This window comes from Dermacentor albipictus, unplaced genomic scaffold, assembly GCF_038994185.2.
Source record: "Dermacentor albipictus isolate Rhodes 1998 colony unplaced genomic scaffold, USDA_Dalb.pri_finalv2 scaffold_20, whole genome shotgun sequence".
Lineage (NCBI taxonomy): Eukaryota > Metazoa > Arthropoda > Arachnida > Ixodida > Ixodidae > Dermacentor > Dermacentor albipictus.
Genome location: NW_027225574.1, coordinates 2,355,126 through 2,371,891, shown reverse-complemented (window position 1 = coordinate 2,371,891; position 16,766 = coordinate 2,355,126). Strand labels below are relative to the sequence as shown.

Below are 16,766 nucleotides of genomic sequence, written 5' to 3'. Positions count from 1 at the left end.
CTCCTTTACTTTTGTCTTGCTATATCACTGGCAAGAATGGCAGTGCTGGCAAGATACGACCTAAAACTTTAAGTGCTTAAGGTTGTGTGCTTAAAGTTAAATGCCTAGATGAAACTGACTTGCTCAAGGGAAAACGGTTCACTTGAAAACAGCCATGTGTGCACTTGTATGTCCTTTTGAAGTAACTGAAAAACAGCTAAAACGTTCATTGTTGTTTTCTAGTAAAATGAGAACAGATTCATGGAGTTTTAGGTCTCAAAAGTAACTTCAGCAGCCATGTACTAACTTTGTTCACCAAGAGCCGGCCACTACCACTCTTCTTCGGTCACATATACTCTCTCTCTCTCTCCGTCCCTATACCCTTTCCTCAGTGCAGGGTAGGAAGCCCGACATGCGTCTAGTTAACCTCCCAACCTTGCCTCTTCTCTATCTATACATACATACATATATATTGTGGTTGGCCCTTGGTAGACAAAGGTAGAACCTGGCCGCTAAAGTTACTTTGGGACCTTAAATCCCATGAATCAGTTCTGTTTACTAGAAAGCAACAATGAACGTTTGAACTGCTTTTACCAGTACACCACGCGAAGATAAAAACTTCCAGCACTCTACGGAAAAGCATGCATTATCAACAAGAATGCATGTCTTTATGTTGCAGAAACGGCATTGCTTAACGTCTGACAGAAGTTTTTCACTGCTCCAGCATGCAGCCACTTTGCATCAAATTATGCTATCCTCCTTATGCTATTTTTAAAAATGATGCTATTAAAAAAGAAAAAGACTAAAATTTTGTTTATAACTTGATGCATTTATATAATGTATGTTGATGAGCTAGTTGGTGCACGAGTGGGAAAAACAAACAATGGTAAAAATCAGACCAAACAAAAACAAGACGGTGCACTCTCTTCTGTCTTGTTTAGTCCCACTTTAAGCGCGGTTTGTTTTTCCAAACATTTATAGAAGCAGCAGCATTTACAAATTTATAATAAACAATGTAACCAATCGTGGCTTACCATTTGCAGATACATTCTGCGTATGTGCGAGAGATGCATTTTCCAACTACAATATTTCCGTCCACAGACTAGCAGAACGATGTATTGTTAGCATCGAACAGCTCCGCCTTTACCACTTAAAAAAAACCCACAACTCGATCTTCTATACTCCATCTCACAAGGTGTTTGCAGCACCATTGAAGGTGCAGGACTCTTTAGCCAGAAGGAAGGCTGAATGCTCCTTGAGGTGTGTTCATTCTCAGCGCATTGTGTGCTCAGCAGCTGCTGAATTTTCAGTGTACTGTAACATATCATGTGCCAAGCAAAAGCAAAACTTCCGCAATTAATGAACAGCTATGCAGGGAACTATATTCTGCCACGAAAAGATGTTGTCTCTGTACACCTACTACCTTCGGTGGTGCTTCAAATGACTTGTGAGACAAAGTATAGGTGTCAGTGGTAGCAAAGGCTCTTGAATGGCGACGACATTCCCTCTCAGCAGCTAGGTGTGGGGTCCATAACCATGAGGACAAGAAATTTCAGCAGAAATTCAGGGAAACCCTTTAAACTCGGGCTCCTTCCCCTGAAGGACCGCACTTAGAGGGTGGAATAAAGCCTGTGGAGGAGAGTTCTTGGTAAGCAAACGCCAAACACGGTTAGGCAAGACAGCAAACTTGGATTTTTGCAAATGGTTTATAAAAATCCTCCGTCTATCCGTTTTTCGTGAATGAAACAAAAAGGATTGGCATTTCCTTCAATTATTTCTTGATGCAGAAAAGGGGGAAAAAATGTGCTGGAAAGAAAGGCAAAGAGCAAGAAGAGACCCATTGCAGCCCAGCTAACAATGAAGATAAGCATTGTTTTCCAACCAGATCTTCTAGCGAGTGGTTAAGCCACAGCTACGTACAGAAAAGGGCGTGCACTATTTTGCAAGTCACCTATTACTCAATCACTCTTCCCTAATTGTCCCCATGCCATATTCTTCTACATTTAAAATACAGGAATAAAGCTTTGCGCCAGAACTTCAATACCATATGATGCAAGTTTCATTTACTTTCAGTGAAATGCTTGAAGAGATGTTTGGAGGGAACTCGAGATCATGGCTTTGTGGTCCTTATCACACAAGACACATTGTTATTTGCATATTATTTGACCACACTCGGGAATTGAAATAGTAGACAGCTCAAAGCACGGCTGCTTTTTGTGTTAGAAGCCGTTGTCAAAATTTCAGCATCCGTAGTTGGCAGTAAAATAAGGGATTGCAGGTTCTAGAGATTTGGAAGTGTTCTGTCTCCTGATACCCAGCTGTTCTGAAGACTGCAGAGATAGATATTTTGTTTGGATGGGCTCTCAGCAGCAAGCAGCATGCGTTATGATGGGGTAGGTGAACCTCAGCTAGGCGACTGGCCACGGCCATCTGGTGTTGAGGGATCGGGAAGTGACGAGACACTCTTCCTATGTCTCTAATTTTTCACATTTGTTGGCACCTTTTATGCGCATTGTTCCTCAACCCCCCCCTCCATCACCCCACTCCCCTCCTTAAAGCACTTTTCTGTCAGTCACTGTCACACTCTTAAACATTCATCGAGTTACTAAACAGTGCTGGCAGCCCCTAACATTCCTATATTTCTGTTTACCTTTCTAAGTGACACCGCTGTGAGGACGTCGGTTGTCATTTGCCTACCTCCCCTCCCACGTTTGTCATGGCTGTTTCTTAGCTTCCCTGGCCCATATACCCCATCCTTAATATATTTTGCAGTGTGCAGATCAACATTATGTCTGTCCTCCTTCCTTGTCCCGCTGTTTTCATTCTGAACACATACAAACTTGCCTAACAGCAAGCTCTCCTCAAGTTTATTCACATAATGAAAGGCGGAGACAAGGAAAATAAAAAAATTAGGGGGGGGGTGGGGGGTGCGGCCTATTATGCTTTTCTTCCATGCAGTCTGATCGTCGATTTGGACAAGTACTAGAAATGAGAAGCTGTTTAACGACACGAAGGCTTGGTGGGAAGCAACAATGGCCCCAAGTTTCTTAAGCATGCGCTTGTCCCCTTTTCCTGTTTCTGTGTAAATTTTAGCGTTGATCGCCCCTCAATAGTTATGGCTAACACAATTTACAATGAGGTAGAGGCACACATTAGGTGGGGCTGCAATGTTCTGCCTGCTACAGGCACCATGCAACACCTTTCCTCTCTGAAAGTAGTGCACTCTGTGCCCAAGTGGCAGAGGGAGTAGGGTTCTAAACATTGGATTGAGGGGAGAGGGGGTGCTACAGCTGAAAAAATATTTTTTTTCGTCATTTCTTTATCTATGCCTCAAGTATGGTTGCAAGCAGTAAGGTCAGACTGCACATATTATATCGATGGAGGACCTTATCAGTGGTGTACTTTGTGTGGGCGACTGGTGACAAGCACAAAACAAGAGCTTGTCATTCTCCAAAGAATGATAAAGTCGTCATTCTTTCAAGAAAGAAAAATGTGCGGTTGGTTCTTTGTGTGCTTGTTGGTTTTCCCTTTAATAAAGTTTTTATCTCTCTGCTCTAGTGGGTCTCCGAGCGACCATACAAGCAGTGGCGTAGCCAGAAATTTTGTTCGGGGGGGGGCTACGCCACTGGCCCCATATATATATATATATATATATATATATATATATATATATATATATATATATATATATATATATGGGGCCAGTGGCGTAGCCAGAAATTGTGTTCGAGGAAGCTTTAGCTCGGGTGCTCCTATTTAACTACATGTAGAAGGGGAATTCGTTTTTCCCTGCAACCACTTCACCAAATTTAAGGAGGTTTGTTGCATTTAAAAGAAAAAGTTTAATTCTAGTGACTACTGGTTTCGAATTTTTCATTTAGGTGGTCAATTATTTATTAAAAATTGGCCAAATCGAAAATTTTCAGACAACGAAACTATCAAGCTTAAAACTCCGTGACTCAACAATGAAAAATATCACAATTCTGTGAATTGCATCTAATAGTACATCTACAGCGGACAAAATGAATATGTCACACATGAATCTCAAAAAAATGTGGTACTGTGGAAATACGGCTTGTGCAGAACCCTTGTACACAACGTAACCAATTCACGTAAGATACAAATTGACACAGCAAACTTGTCTGCTTTGACTGTTATAATAGATGCCATTTACAGAACCACAATGTCTGTTCTTCATGCATAGCTATTAGTTTGTAAACGTCGTGCTTCTATTTTTTCAAACTTTCGAATTTTTTGAAAATATTGAAAATTTTTCAATATTTTGAAAAATTTGAAAGGATTTGAATTTGAAATTGAAAGGATTTAACTTTCTCTCTCAAATGCAACGAATTTCAACAAAAGCGATTAGGAGGATTATCTAAGAAAAGCGTTTCTCCGTTTTACAAGTATTTGAATAGGCCGCATCGGTTCGGGCCCGAGCTAAAGCTTCCTCTTAAACAATTTGTCAAGGGGTCAAATCCATGAATAATAACTGCATTGTCATTGCCAAAGATGCTGCAAACGAATTCTTGAACGCTACGCACAGTCAAAACAATAAAATATGTATTTTTTCACAAAAGAATATACTCGTATGTGCCAAAAATTTTGCCCAAAATAACTGATATCAATGCTTCCATATTTTTGTCTATTTAAGTAAAGAAAATATCACACGAACTTTAGAACTATATCAGTTCAAAACCAGGAAAGCAGTGCATGCCACTGATATGAAAAATTAAAAGGCAATGAACTGAACAAGTTGAGGACAAATATGTCAACGAAACTTTGTCATTTAAGAACCGTGCTTACATTCTTGTATATATGCAATGGCCAGTGAAAAATCTCAATGACGCTGTAATTTGTATTAATGTATTACGCAGGACCACCTGTCACCGGTCGTGTATCGTGAGTAATTGCACCGAAATCATAGTCGCAACAGAGGGCACGTATAAAAAGCAGGAATTCTGCAAGATATACAAGGGCAAGTCAAATGAATGTGAGCCAACAACGGGGTACTTTATTTAAAAGTAGTCTTCATGAGAATTTAGACATTTGTCCCATTGACTAACGAGTCGCGTGATTCCCGTCTTATAAAACTCCTTGGGTTGCTGCTTCAAAAAGTCTGTATCTGGTTCCCTTGAGCTCTTTTTTCGGTTGCCCCAAAATGTAGAAGTCGCAAGGTGACAGGTCGGAGCTGTATGGCGGATGCTGCAGCGTTTCCCGCTTGAACTTTGCCAGTTTTGTATTAACCACATAAGTGACGTGGGGACAGGCATTGTCGTGGAACAAGATGACCCCATTCGTCAATTTTCCACGTTGTTCGTCCTTGATTGCAACACACTGCCGTTCTGGCGTTTCACAATATCGGAAACAATTGATAGCCTCTCAAGATTTAGCAAATTATATCAGTAATGGACCCTGACGACCGAAAAAAAAAGTCAACAACACCTTTCCAGCGGAAATGATGGCCTTTGCGTTCTTTGGGCGTGGTAAATACGAATGTTTCCACTGTAAGCTTTGCCGCCGTGTTTCAGGCTCGTAGTAGTGGCACCAAGGTTCGTCCCCGATCACAAATGCAAACAAGAAGTCGTCATCCTCATTGTGATACCCAATCAGATGAGTCAAGGCAGCGCGAAACTTCTCCGTCTTCTCGCGATGGATCAAAATCATAGGGATCCATTGCACACCAAAGAGCCGATAACCGAGAAGCTCATGAATTATGGCGTGAACCGAACCGTGACTGATGTTCAGACGGTCTGCCAGTTCATCGATGCTTATCCCCCGTTCTTGTTTCATCAGCTCATGAACCTTTAAAATTGTGTGGGGGGTGACTGCACGATGGTTTTGGCCCGGTCTTAAAATGTCTTTACAAGGTCCTTTAAACCGTTTGCTCCAACGCTTCACAGTGGTCAATGAAATGCCGTGTTCAACGTAAACGGCAGCCATACGGCGATTAATTTCTGTTTTGGAAACACCTTTAGCTGTCAAAAACTTCGCGACACCGAGCTGTTCAACTTTTGAAGTGTCCATTATGTGACCCAACCATATTCAACCCAGTGTATGAGAGCATTAAAGAACAGTTATCTTCACACCTGCGTGTCACTTTTGTAAATGAGAGATGCCGTTCTCCTACGCCCATGCCTCGCAGATAATGAACCGAACCATTATTGTGTGGTTAGGGTAGGCGCACTTTCATTTGACTCACCCTCGTACATTAAAAATACAGATACAATGGGATATACAAATGCGAAAATACGGCTTGATAAAGGACAAAAAAGTGTCACTGGAAACAAAGTTCACTGCCTGTATACACAAAACCTCGCAACAAGATATATAAGTATACCTATAAGTATCTAATGAGTCTATGTATGTAAGAAAAAGTAACTGTATGTAATTCGTCAAACAAGGCAAATAAACATGTTGCACAATCACGGAAGGTGGCGCGCTTGCTCCCCGCTTTTCTCCTTTGCGCACACAAGACTGAGCCACCATCGTCGGCTCACCCATTCCACGTCTCCTCCTACGCTTTCACTCGCACATACTGCATGCAGCACGTTGTCACGATGTTATCACCCTTGGACTTTATACTAAACATGAGGGCGACGGCGACGGCAGGAATGCGCCTGGAGTGTCCATATAATTGCTTTCGAAATAATATAACAAACGTATCCGGAAACTGAAGCGTCCCGTCGCCCATTAGTTTCCGTAAAAGAAGTATCAAACTCGAACTTTCACCATGCGACAATTCGCTGCGCCGCAACAATGTATTTTTTTTTCTGTGGGGTGGAGGCACCGAAATGAAAAAAAGAACGCATAGGAAACTATGTTGGCCAGAATCGAATGCCTACATCGGGCACCTAGTGGGGCTACGGAATTAATACCGAAGTAAACATGAGACGATTGGCCCACTGAGAACCATACGCATACTGCTCAGTATCCTACACCGGCGAAACAAGACTTTCCGGAAAGGTTCCGCTCAAGGAACGCGGTGCAATCCTTCGAGTCCCCACAGTGATGGCAGCGAGCGACCATTGTTTTTTTTTTTCTCGTCTGCTAGCCAGAAAGCTTCCAAAACTCTGTCAGGTGAAAATCCACTCGGCCAGAGCAAACCGAACGCCCACCGAAGTGCACCGCGCGGTGGTCGGGGCCATACGAGAAAAACATATGCGCTCTGGCTCGCTCTGGCAGCCCGCGGGTAGGGTAGCGAGAACAAAAAAAAAAAAATTGAAGGGGCTCAATGTGTCCTCGGCAAATAAAAGTCAAAGTAGAAAAAATAAGTAAGAACGTAGTTACTTTGGCTGGCTTTAGTGTCTTCACATGGATGTTCTGGCGTAGGTTAAAAAAAAAATGTTGATATTTCTTTATGTGACATGACGGCACAAATGAACCACCCCAACGCATCGTCTCATTGGACCTCGCTGCGTGCTTTGTCGACTCGTCTGCTAGTGCGTTGATTTGGCTTGTCTCGTTGTATGTTCCGATGTAAGACTTTAGAAAAGTCAGTGGACCTTTGGCGTCAAATGTTTAAGACAACATTAAAGCCACAAAGTTCCGCAATTGAAAATTTAAAGCACAACTTTGGAAATGTCAATGCACGTTTCACATCAAGAGCTTATTATATTTATACCCATAAAGTTTCGCAATTGATATCCATGCGCTCCATAGATTCCGTGGCCTCAGTGAGATGCCGCGGCGAGCCCGCTCACAATCAAAGCGCCCTTGAAACTTTGTGCTCGGATGGGACTGCTTGGCGTTATGTGACTGCCGGTGTATGGGGGTCGCCACGAAATCCAGACCGAGTTCGCAATCTTTATGGTTAAATGTCTTTTCGAGCGTCAAAAAGACATTCTAGACAAAATCCAGAGTGATTTCCGGCGCCGGGGGTTGCTTTGGTCGGCGGTGCATGGACAGCACGAAAAAATTTCGGGGGGGGGGGGCTGAAGCCCCATAAGCCCCCCCCCCCTGGCTACGCCCCTGCATACAAGTGCTTACAGCGCAGCTTAATGACACGAAACAGGAGATTCAAAACCTTAAATCTCCCAAACAAGCACCACCCCAGGAGACAAATGTAAAAGTAAGCACAGCGAAACGCAAACCACCTCCGCTCCCAGAGACGGAAGAAGAGTGTAATGTACCGCAAGACACCCTAGACGAAATTCTGCGCCTCACGCGAGAGAACCTACAAAGTATTCATATCCTAGCAAATCGTGTAGAGGTTGTCGAAAACAAAGTCGCCATAAAAATTAAAAACAAAGCTAGCCAGCCACAACAAATGGACACGACTACGCACCCTTCGGCGCCAATAAATTCCTCACAAAACCATCATGGCTAACAAAACACGGGATACTTCAGAAATTTGGCAGTGGAATTGCGCTAGCTACGCGAAACGCAAATCCTCGCTGCAACAGTACCTCAAAATTCAACCACAAAGGCCGCACATAATACTATTACAGGAAACCCTATGCGAAACCCTCACGCTCTCAGGGTACTGCACCGTCTCAAAAAGAGAAGGGGACGCCAGGAGAGGCATCGCCACGCTCGTTAGTAGAAAGCTCGCGCACATCGTTCACGATGTCCCACCAAAAAACAGTCGCATCGAGGCGATCCTAATCGAGCTCTTCCCTAACCGATTCTTAAAACAAAGTGTTTTTGTACTAAACGTCTATAGTTCCCCTGCGCACTACAACCAATCCTTCCACGCGATCCTCACTAAAGCCACGTCATTGGCACGAAACTCACCGCTCATTATAGCAGGTGACTTCAACGCCCCCCACACGTCGTGGGGTTACCCCATAATCAAGCCTAGCGGCAACAAGCTCTCGCGCGCAATAGACGACCTGTCCCTCACCCTGGTGACGGACTACAGGTTCCCCACCAGATTGGGTACATCGACGCAGTGCGATACTACGCCAGACCTCACATTACTCCGAAATGTTGCAAACTACACATGGACGAACACGCAAGAGAACCTGGGCAGCGATCACTTCGTCATACGCACAGAAATACTGAACACGACGGCCCCACCCCGATCTTTCACCCTCACAGACTGGGATACCTTCCGTAAGTTACGGAAGGAAGATACGAATACGTATGACTCCTTCGCGGAACTCCTCTCTGCGATAAAGGGCGACGTAACCAGAGCCACGAAAACCATACAGACGGAACTGGAAGTCCCAAGGGTTGACCCTCACCTCGCACACTTACTGGAGGCCAAGGCTTCGATACTTGCGCGATGGAGAAAGCAGCGTCTCAACAGACGCCTGCGCAAACGCATCGCGATCCTCAACCGAGACATAGACGAATACTGTACGGAGCTCACAAGACTCCAATGGCACGAACTCTGTTCGGCAGTAGACGCCCACATGCGGACAGGAGGTAAGTGGAACCTCCTGAAACGCATGTTAGACGACAGCCAAACGAAGGATAATCAAAGTCACGCGCTAGACCGACTTCTACACTCACATAAAAGGAAAGGGGGAACGGAAGAGTCCTTCTTGGAAGAAATTGCCAAACGGTATCTTCCGCTAGGCGTCGCTCACCCCAATGATTACCCGATCATAAAGTGCGAAACCACTCCCGAACTAGACGCTGCCTTCACGGAAGCAGAAGTCCGAGAGGCGCTACACAATCTAAACAGCAGGTCTGCTTCAGGACCCGACGGTTGCGACGGTTGCGACCAAGCCGTTACATTACTGACGAAAGACATCAACCACGTGTGGGAAACAGGAGAGGTACCAACGCAATGGCGCACTGCCACGGTGGTCCCCATACCTAAACCCGGCAAACCACTTAACCTCGACAACTTACGACCCATCTCTCTTACGTCATGCGTGGGTAAAGTAGCCGAGCACGTAATTCAAAACCGAGTGTCGCGCTACATTGAAGAACACGAACTCCTCCCACACAACATGGTAGGGTATCGACACCACCTATCCACCCAAGACGTGATGTTACTCCTAAAGAGACAGATCTTCGACGTTAAAACAAGAGACGTTCGAGGCATCCTCGCCCTCGATCTCACGAAAGCATTCGATACCGTCTCGCACTGCTTCGTACTGGAGTCTGTGGCAGGCCTCGGCCTCGGCCAGAGATTTCAGGAGTATGTACGCTCCTTCCTAAAAGACAGAGAAGCCCGACTGCGAGTCTCGCACCTTAAGTCGGACCCCTACACGCTGGGCTCCGTCGGAACACCACAAGGCTCAGTCATCTCTCCATTACTATTTAATATAGTGATGAAGGGACTTGCAGACAAACTACGACACATCCCAAACGTAAACTGCGCACTATACGCAGATGACATTACCATCTGGAGCCCGGGAGGCTCCCTGGGAGACATGGAGCAGGCATTACAGTCTGCCCTTGATGCCACGGAAGAGTACCTTCTAAACACAGGAATGAAACTATCCTCAAAGAAATCGGAACTATTACTATTTCGCAAGCCTTGCCAAGGAGTCCGCTACCTAACACCTCTAGACGAACTTCTGCTCGCACTACACACAAGAGACGGACAACAGATTCCGCGAGTCAAGCACATACGCATTCTTGGGCTCCTAATCGAATCCACCGGATGCCATGGACACACGATCAAACACTTAACCGCCAAAACCGAAAACATGATGATCAGACTCATCCACAGAGTCTCGGGGCGCAGGAAGGGTCTCCGCGAAGGTAACCTTCTGCGCGTATACCACGCGTTCCTTATGAGTCACATTAATTACGTCGCCTCTGCCCACAACTGGACGAAACTAGAAAAGACGAAGCTAAACACACTCATGCGCAAGAGCATCAAACAGGTCTTGGGAATTCCACAAAGAGCAAGTACAGCAAAGGTTGACCAGCTAGGTATGCACAACAACATCGACGAAGTGATCGAGGCTCAGACTATGGCGCAAATACTCCGCCTATCCTCGTCCAAAGCCGGTAGGCTAATCCTAAATGACGCCAATGTCTCCCCGTCTCCCTATCTCGAGCACGCTGTTATCCTACCGAGCGAAATTAGAGACAAATATAAAGTCTCACCGTTTCCCAGAAACGTCCACCCACAACACAACGTGGGTAGGCGCCGGGCCTGCGCCCGCGCGATTCTCGACCGCATCGACGCGGATCGTGAAGCCACCGCATTTGTGGACGCGGCCCAGTACGGCAGCACATCCACTTTCGCAATAGCGGTCGTGGACGGCAACGGAACGCTACGATCATCCGCATCGGTTAAAATGAGCACCAGCGCTAAAGCGGAACAAATAGCCATAGCCATCGCCATGGCAGACCCCACATTTACTTATGTCTTCACGGACTCGCGTGCCGCAATTCAGGCCTACGAATGCGGCAACGTATCTAAAGAAGCAGCGCGTATACTACTAGCGAGCTCAAAAGAGAGCAAACGGTGCCTCTCCTGGTTCCCCGCTCACATGGGGAAAGACATTGACCCGCAAAAAGCTAACCTCAATGAAACGGCCCACGACCGTGCGCGAGAACTTGCCCGCCGCGACGGTCCCACGGCCTACGTGGGGCTGGACATTCAGTTTAATGACCTGCTGCTCACTTACCAAGAGATCACCTCCCACTATCGGAAAGGCAGAACCGAATTCCCGCTCCCACACGCCAAACTCGAACGCGCGCAAGCGGCCGCGTTTCGAATGCTACAAACGGACTCGTATCCGTCACGAGGCCTACTAAGTCACTATAACTCAGAAATCCCGGCAAATTGCCCAGACTGCCCAGAACTTTATTGCTCACTCTCGCACATGCTCTGGCAATGTACCGCGTTACCAAAGGGCCCTCTCTCCAGTGAGCCCGAATGGGAAGAAGCCCTCAAAAGCCCGGACCTCAAACTCCAACTCAAGGCCGTCCAGAGGGCCCGAGAACTGGCGGAGCGTCACCACGTTCCCGTCCCGACTTGGGTGTCGCCTACGGTTTCTGCCGGAGGAGTTCCCCGCATGGGATCTCCAACGGATTGAAACTCCTCAGGACTTCAATAAGTTCTTGACTGACTCTCTCTGCTCCTGTAATCGCTATGTGCCTGTCCTAAACACATGCGCCTGGGGAGAGTGGCAATGAGGGTGAACTTGTGTGTTCGCTTTGAAAACACCTCAACGGCGGCTTCTGTTGTCACTATTGTAAATACTGTAATTGTTGGAAACAGGCCCTCTTTACTTTTTTTGCTTCTCACTCTGTGCTTTCTCCAATTCTGTTCCCACTTCATTCTCTTCTCCATTCTCCAATTCTGTTCCCCCTCTTCTGGTCAGGGTTTAGGTGTCAGCCATTGCCAGTGTAGCCAGCAAAATTATTTCCTTCTTTCTTTACAAATGTAGTCGCTTTTTCCACTATCGTTTGTGAGCTGATGCACACATGATGACGCAAACCCGTTAAACAATTCTGTTCCCTCTTCATAAGACCCCCCCCCCCCCTTTTTTCTGGCCAGGGTTCAGGTGTCACCCATTGCCAGTGCAGCCAGCAAAATTCTTTCTTTCTTCCAACAACCACAAATGTGGTAGCTTTTTCCACTACCCTTCATGAGCCGACGCAAACATGTAGTAAGCGGCACCTTTATCCTATTTGTTAATGGCGTGACGGCAAAGAGGTTTCGTATGTGTTCCTGCGAAAGGGGATCGCTCCCATTACAACCCCCCTTTTGTACCGCCACTAGCCCTCTACTTGCAGCATTGGCATACAACCTTTCCCTTTCATCCATGTCGCTCTTTCTGATCGCTGATAAGGAAAATTAGTGCCCAATTCATGAAACTTTCTGTTCTGTGGGAAAGGGGGGCTTGACCCTCCCTCTCCTAGTTATGCAAATGGTGGGATTCGTTGTGGAATGGAAAACGGAAAGACAAAGGACAGGACACAGTGCTCCTATCTCGGGCACTTGTGGCTGAGCTGCTGGTTTTATACAGGACTCAAACATGAAACACACACAAAAAAAAGCAAGACAGTGGCATTTGCTTAGGGCTTGATTAGCATGAGTAATAACTGTCGTGACAACCACTGACCCCAAGTTGCTTGCTTTGTCACGGACCCATATTTTAGACATGACATTCCTTTATTTCTTCAGGCAAAACAACATGAGCACGAAAAGCCTCTGTAATTTCTTATTTTTCGCATTCCCTTACATGCTTACAACACTGATGACACTGTCCATAGGTGGAAATGTACATTGTTACAGAAAGCAAGGATTCTTCTAGATGGATGCTACAACATCTAACCGCATGGCCAACATGCAAGTTGCCACTGGTCGATGGGGCACAAGTGACCAGTGATGAAGCCAAAATGTTTTTTGGTTTTGTTTTGGGGGAGGGAAGGCGCAGGGCTGGTCTCATACTAATAGAATGTTTAGGGGGTGGGAGTGGGGGCATGTGCCTGGTGTACCACGCCCTGGCTACGCCACTGTCACTGACATGGGGCACAAAAGTACTTGAGTGTTTTGTAATGCATCCCCTTTCCTAGAACTCTCTGAGCTGCACCCAGTGTACCTTGTTTATACAAAGACAACAGCAGGTCAGCAGCTGGCTTTCTGATTTTGATGTCACCTCCTTTGGTGTGCGTGATCGTTATTAAAGAAGAAGATGATGAAGTTGCGCTTGAAAGCAGACAGACTCTGCCTTGGCGACACCTGGCGACAGTTCCAGCATGAAAACAGCCCAAATACATGAAAATGCAATGTCGCCTTGACTTCATTGGTACTGCAGTTCACGTGCAAAATTCATGAAAGGTAAGTCGGGCCTTCAGTTTCCCCACTAATAACAATTTTCCGCCAAATAAGCACAGGCACACTTTTCAAAGAATGTTCTACTGGTAGTCTATTAACAATGGTTGCCAAGCGATCTGAATTTCATGAAGACGTGCCATGTCTTAATTCAGACCTGGCGAGACTGCGAGACAGATTTTCCCTTGCAAGCACAGCTGTGCCACAGGCATATTGAGCAGTATGTGAATTGGAACTACCAATAGAGTCCTGAACTTTGGAAATATGTGATTTCTATCTGTATAGGCACAAGCAAATAGAATACTGGACTACCTATAGAGTCCTGAACTTTGCAAATATGTGATTTCTATCTGTATAGGCACAAGCAAATAGAATACTGGATGTCAAAAAGAGGTTGTATAGAAGCAAGAGAATGAAATGCATACCAATAGAGTCCTGAACTTTGCATATATGTGATTTCTATCTGTATAGGCACAAGCAAATAGAATACTGGATGTCAAAAAGAGGTTGTATAGAAGCAAGAGAATGAAATGCATATGGTATAAATGTTAAAGTGGAGCTTTAAGTGCAGGCACACTTCCCCCTGAATTATCACAAATTCCAAGATCCTTAATAAGGATTGCAGAATGCAATATTACTAGGAGGAAATAACAAATAACCTCCCACCACACCTTGACTTTTCTTCACGTTCATTTTGAGCAGATCTACGATGCTCGTAAGCAATTCTGGGGCTTTAATTGCAGAAGGTTCACTGCCCATGGCGGCGAGTATCAGGAGGTGTATGCTTCAGTATGTTACCTACCTTTCCAATTTCAAATTTTTGATTACCTATCAGAAATATGTGATTAACTACATCTTGATGGTGGATATAGAGTCTGAGGTTTAATTTGGATTATGAAAGAAGGGAGTTAATATTTGTGTAGTGACCTTTAATATGACCCGTTAAAGCCATTATGTCAATTAAGAGAGTATGGTTTACAAACAAAACTTTTCTTTTTTTGCGGGCAATCTAATGTGGCCGTGGAGTAGTGGTAGAATGCCTACATCAAAGCCATGGGTTCATGGTGCGAGCTGAACTAATGGTGAGAATTTCTTGTTTCTTATTTGATGTCAGTACTGCTTCAAGGCCACAAAACTAGCCAGATTCAGTAAAGTGGGTGAGAGCATGCAAATAAATGCTAACACATAACAAAAGAAAGAGAGAATCGTTACCAAATAATTTTCCCATTACCCACTCGACCCCTGTCCAGCTCTGTTGCAATGGGTGTTGAGATGACACATGGGCACACACAATATTTCGGTGCCATACACACTATGCAGAGAGAACCTGCTGTTGGTGAGCTGACACCTTGGCAAACCCTTTGCCGTTCTCAACCTCCCGCTTCAAGAAAGCCTTAGGATGGTGCATGGACAAACCACTGAGTGGACTCTGCTTTGAACACTACGGTCTGTGTGTGCATGTGTAAACATATGCCACAGCTCCACCACAAGTGCAGAAGACATGTCCACTAAACAGTACTTTTCTCCTGCCCCACTAATCTTTTCAATCTTCCCCATTCTCCTCCTGGTCAACCCTGAGTGAGAGACATACTTACTGCTGCTTTTACTTTCTTAGGATCCTTCTTCCACCACAGTTGTTAGTTGACCATGGAAGTATTCCTACTTCTACTTTATTTTTTTTCCAAGATGAATTAAATGCACATTGTCCTACTTTCACACCTCGTGTTCCTGATAATTGCCCTGTAAAAAGAAGCATTGTCAACTTCTGCTCTTCATGTGTCGCAAATACCACTGTGTATCCCACTTTATGTCCTATATGAGTGATGACATTACCAAAATTCTGCTCAACCTGGTCAAGCGAACGAGAAGGGCAGCTAAGGCCACTGGACTGAGGGGACCACCCACTCCACAACGGAAGAGCTACCCACTCTTATTAAGTTTAATCTCTCTCTCTCAATCCCTCTGACAGAAGTGTAGTGCCTACGCATTATGTTGTTACAACAGTTGTGGATATGAACAGTCGTATACGTAACACACAGAAATGTGCATGCACAACTGAGAGCAATATATGCCACTACAAGAGTGGCAGTTGGGGTTTAAAGCCTTCCGTACAGGGAAACTAGACAGCAAAACATGTCGCCCATCAAATCTTTCACGAGCATTTTCGGCACGGAGGGTGCAACTTTCTGTTTTGACTATAACTCCAACCACTAATTTTTCTTACCATTTACTGGTTTCTATGCTCTGTTGTACGCCGTTTGGATACACCTATTTAGCCACGCAATTGATCTCTTCATATACATTTATATATATTACGTTCTGATGGCGTGGCAAAAGCACGCGCCCTGCCTGCTAGCATAACATTTTGTCTATTAAGAACAATACAGTAAACAGGAGGTCCCAGATACACACGTACATATATACGTTCTTTGGCTTCAAGCCTTCAGACAGGGGAAGTATTAAGCGTTTGCTTTTGAATAACGTGGGCCTATTAGCAATGCATTTAATCAAACTTGCAAACAATTTCAACCACTAGGTTATGATAGTGGGAGGATGCAAAAACAACCGTGCACTTAGATTTTCCTCAAGGTTAAAGAACCCCAGGTGGCCATCATTAATCACGAGCCCCAAACCTCTTTGTAGTCATGAGACATTAAGCTTGATCAATCAATCGGATGTATAGGATGCTTAATGTGACATGGAGGGTCGAACGAAGCAGCCAGGCGGGATCAGACGGTTACACAAAGAAGACAATCAGGATTGAAGCACTTGCGATTAATCATTGCCTATATGCTCAATATTCCTGAAGTACAATCAAGCATTATACATTGAACCAATGGTTTCCGACAAGACGGGAACATTATTATTGTAAACTACAGACGTCTCATGTCATCCCCTTCAGCGCCGAGATTCGTACAGTACTGCGGCAGCTCCAGAAAGCAAAATTCGCGATTGAAATTGACACTCACTCGTTCAAGATTTACGTCTACATCGGCATGCTTCTATGCCAGACGACATCCAGACGACGCTGACATCGAAGAAAACGCGCTACGGCACACATAATAACCGACTGCAAAAAGTTTACTAA

General features: G+C 45.1%; 1 long non-coding RNA gene across 1 annotated transcript in view; it reads right to left on the bottom strand.

Moving 5' to 3' along the window:
• Nucleotides 1-16,766, bottom strand: part of LOC139052235 (uncharacterized) — a 24,162-nt gene extending 7,396 nt beyond the window's left edge. The window contains exons 1-2 of the long non-coding RNA XR_011509800.1: nucleotides 16,648-16,766; nucleotides 15,274-15,418 (exon numbers count right to left, since the gene is read on the bottom strand). This is a non-coding gene — a long non-coding RNA (uncharacterized lncRNA). The remainder of the gene's footprint in view (nucleotides 1-15,273; nucleotides 15,419-16,647) is intronic.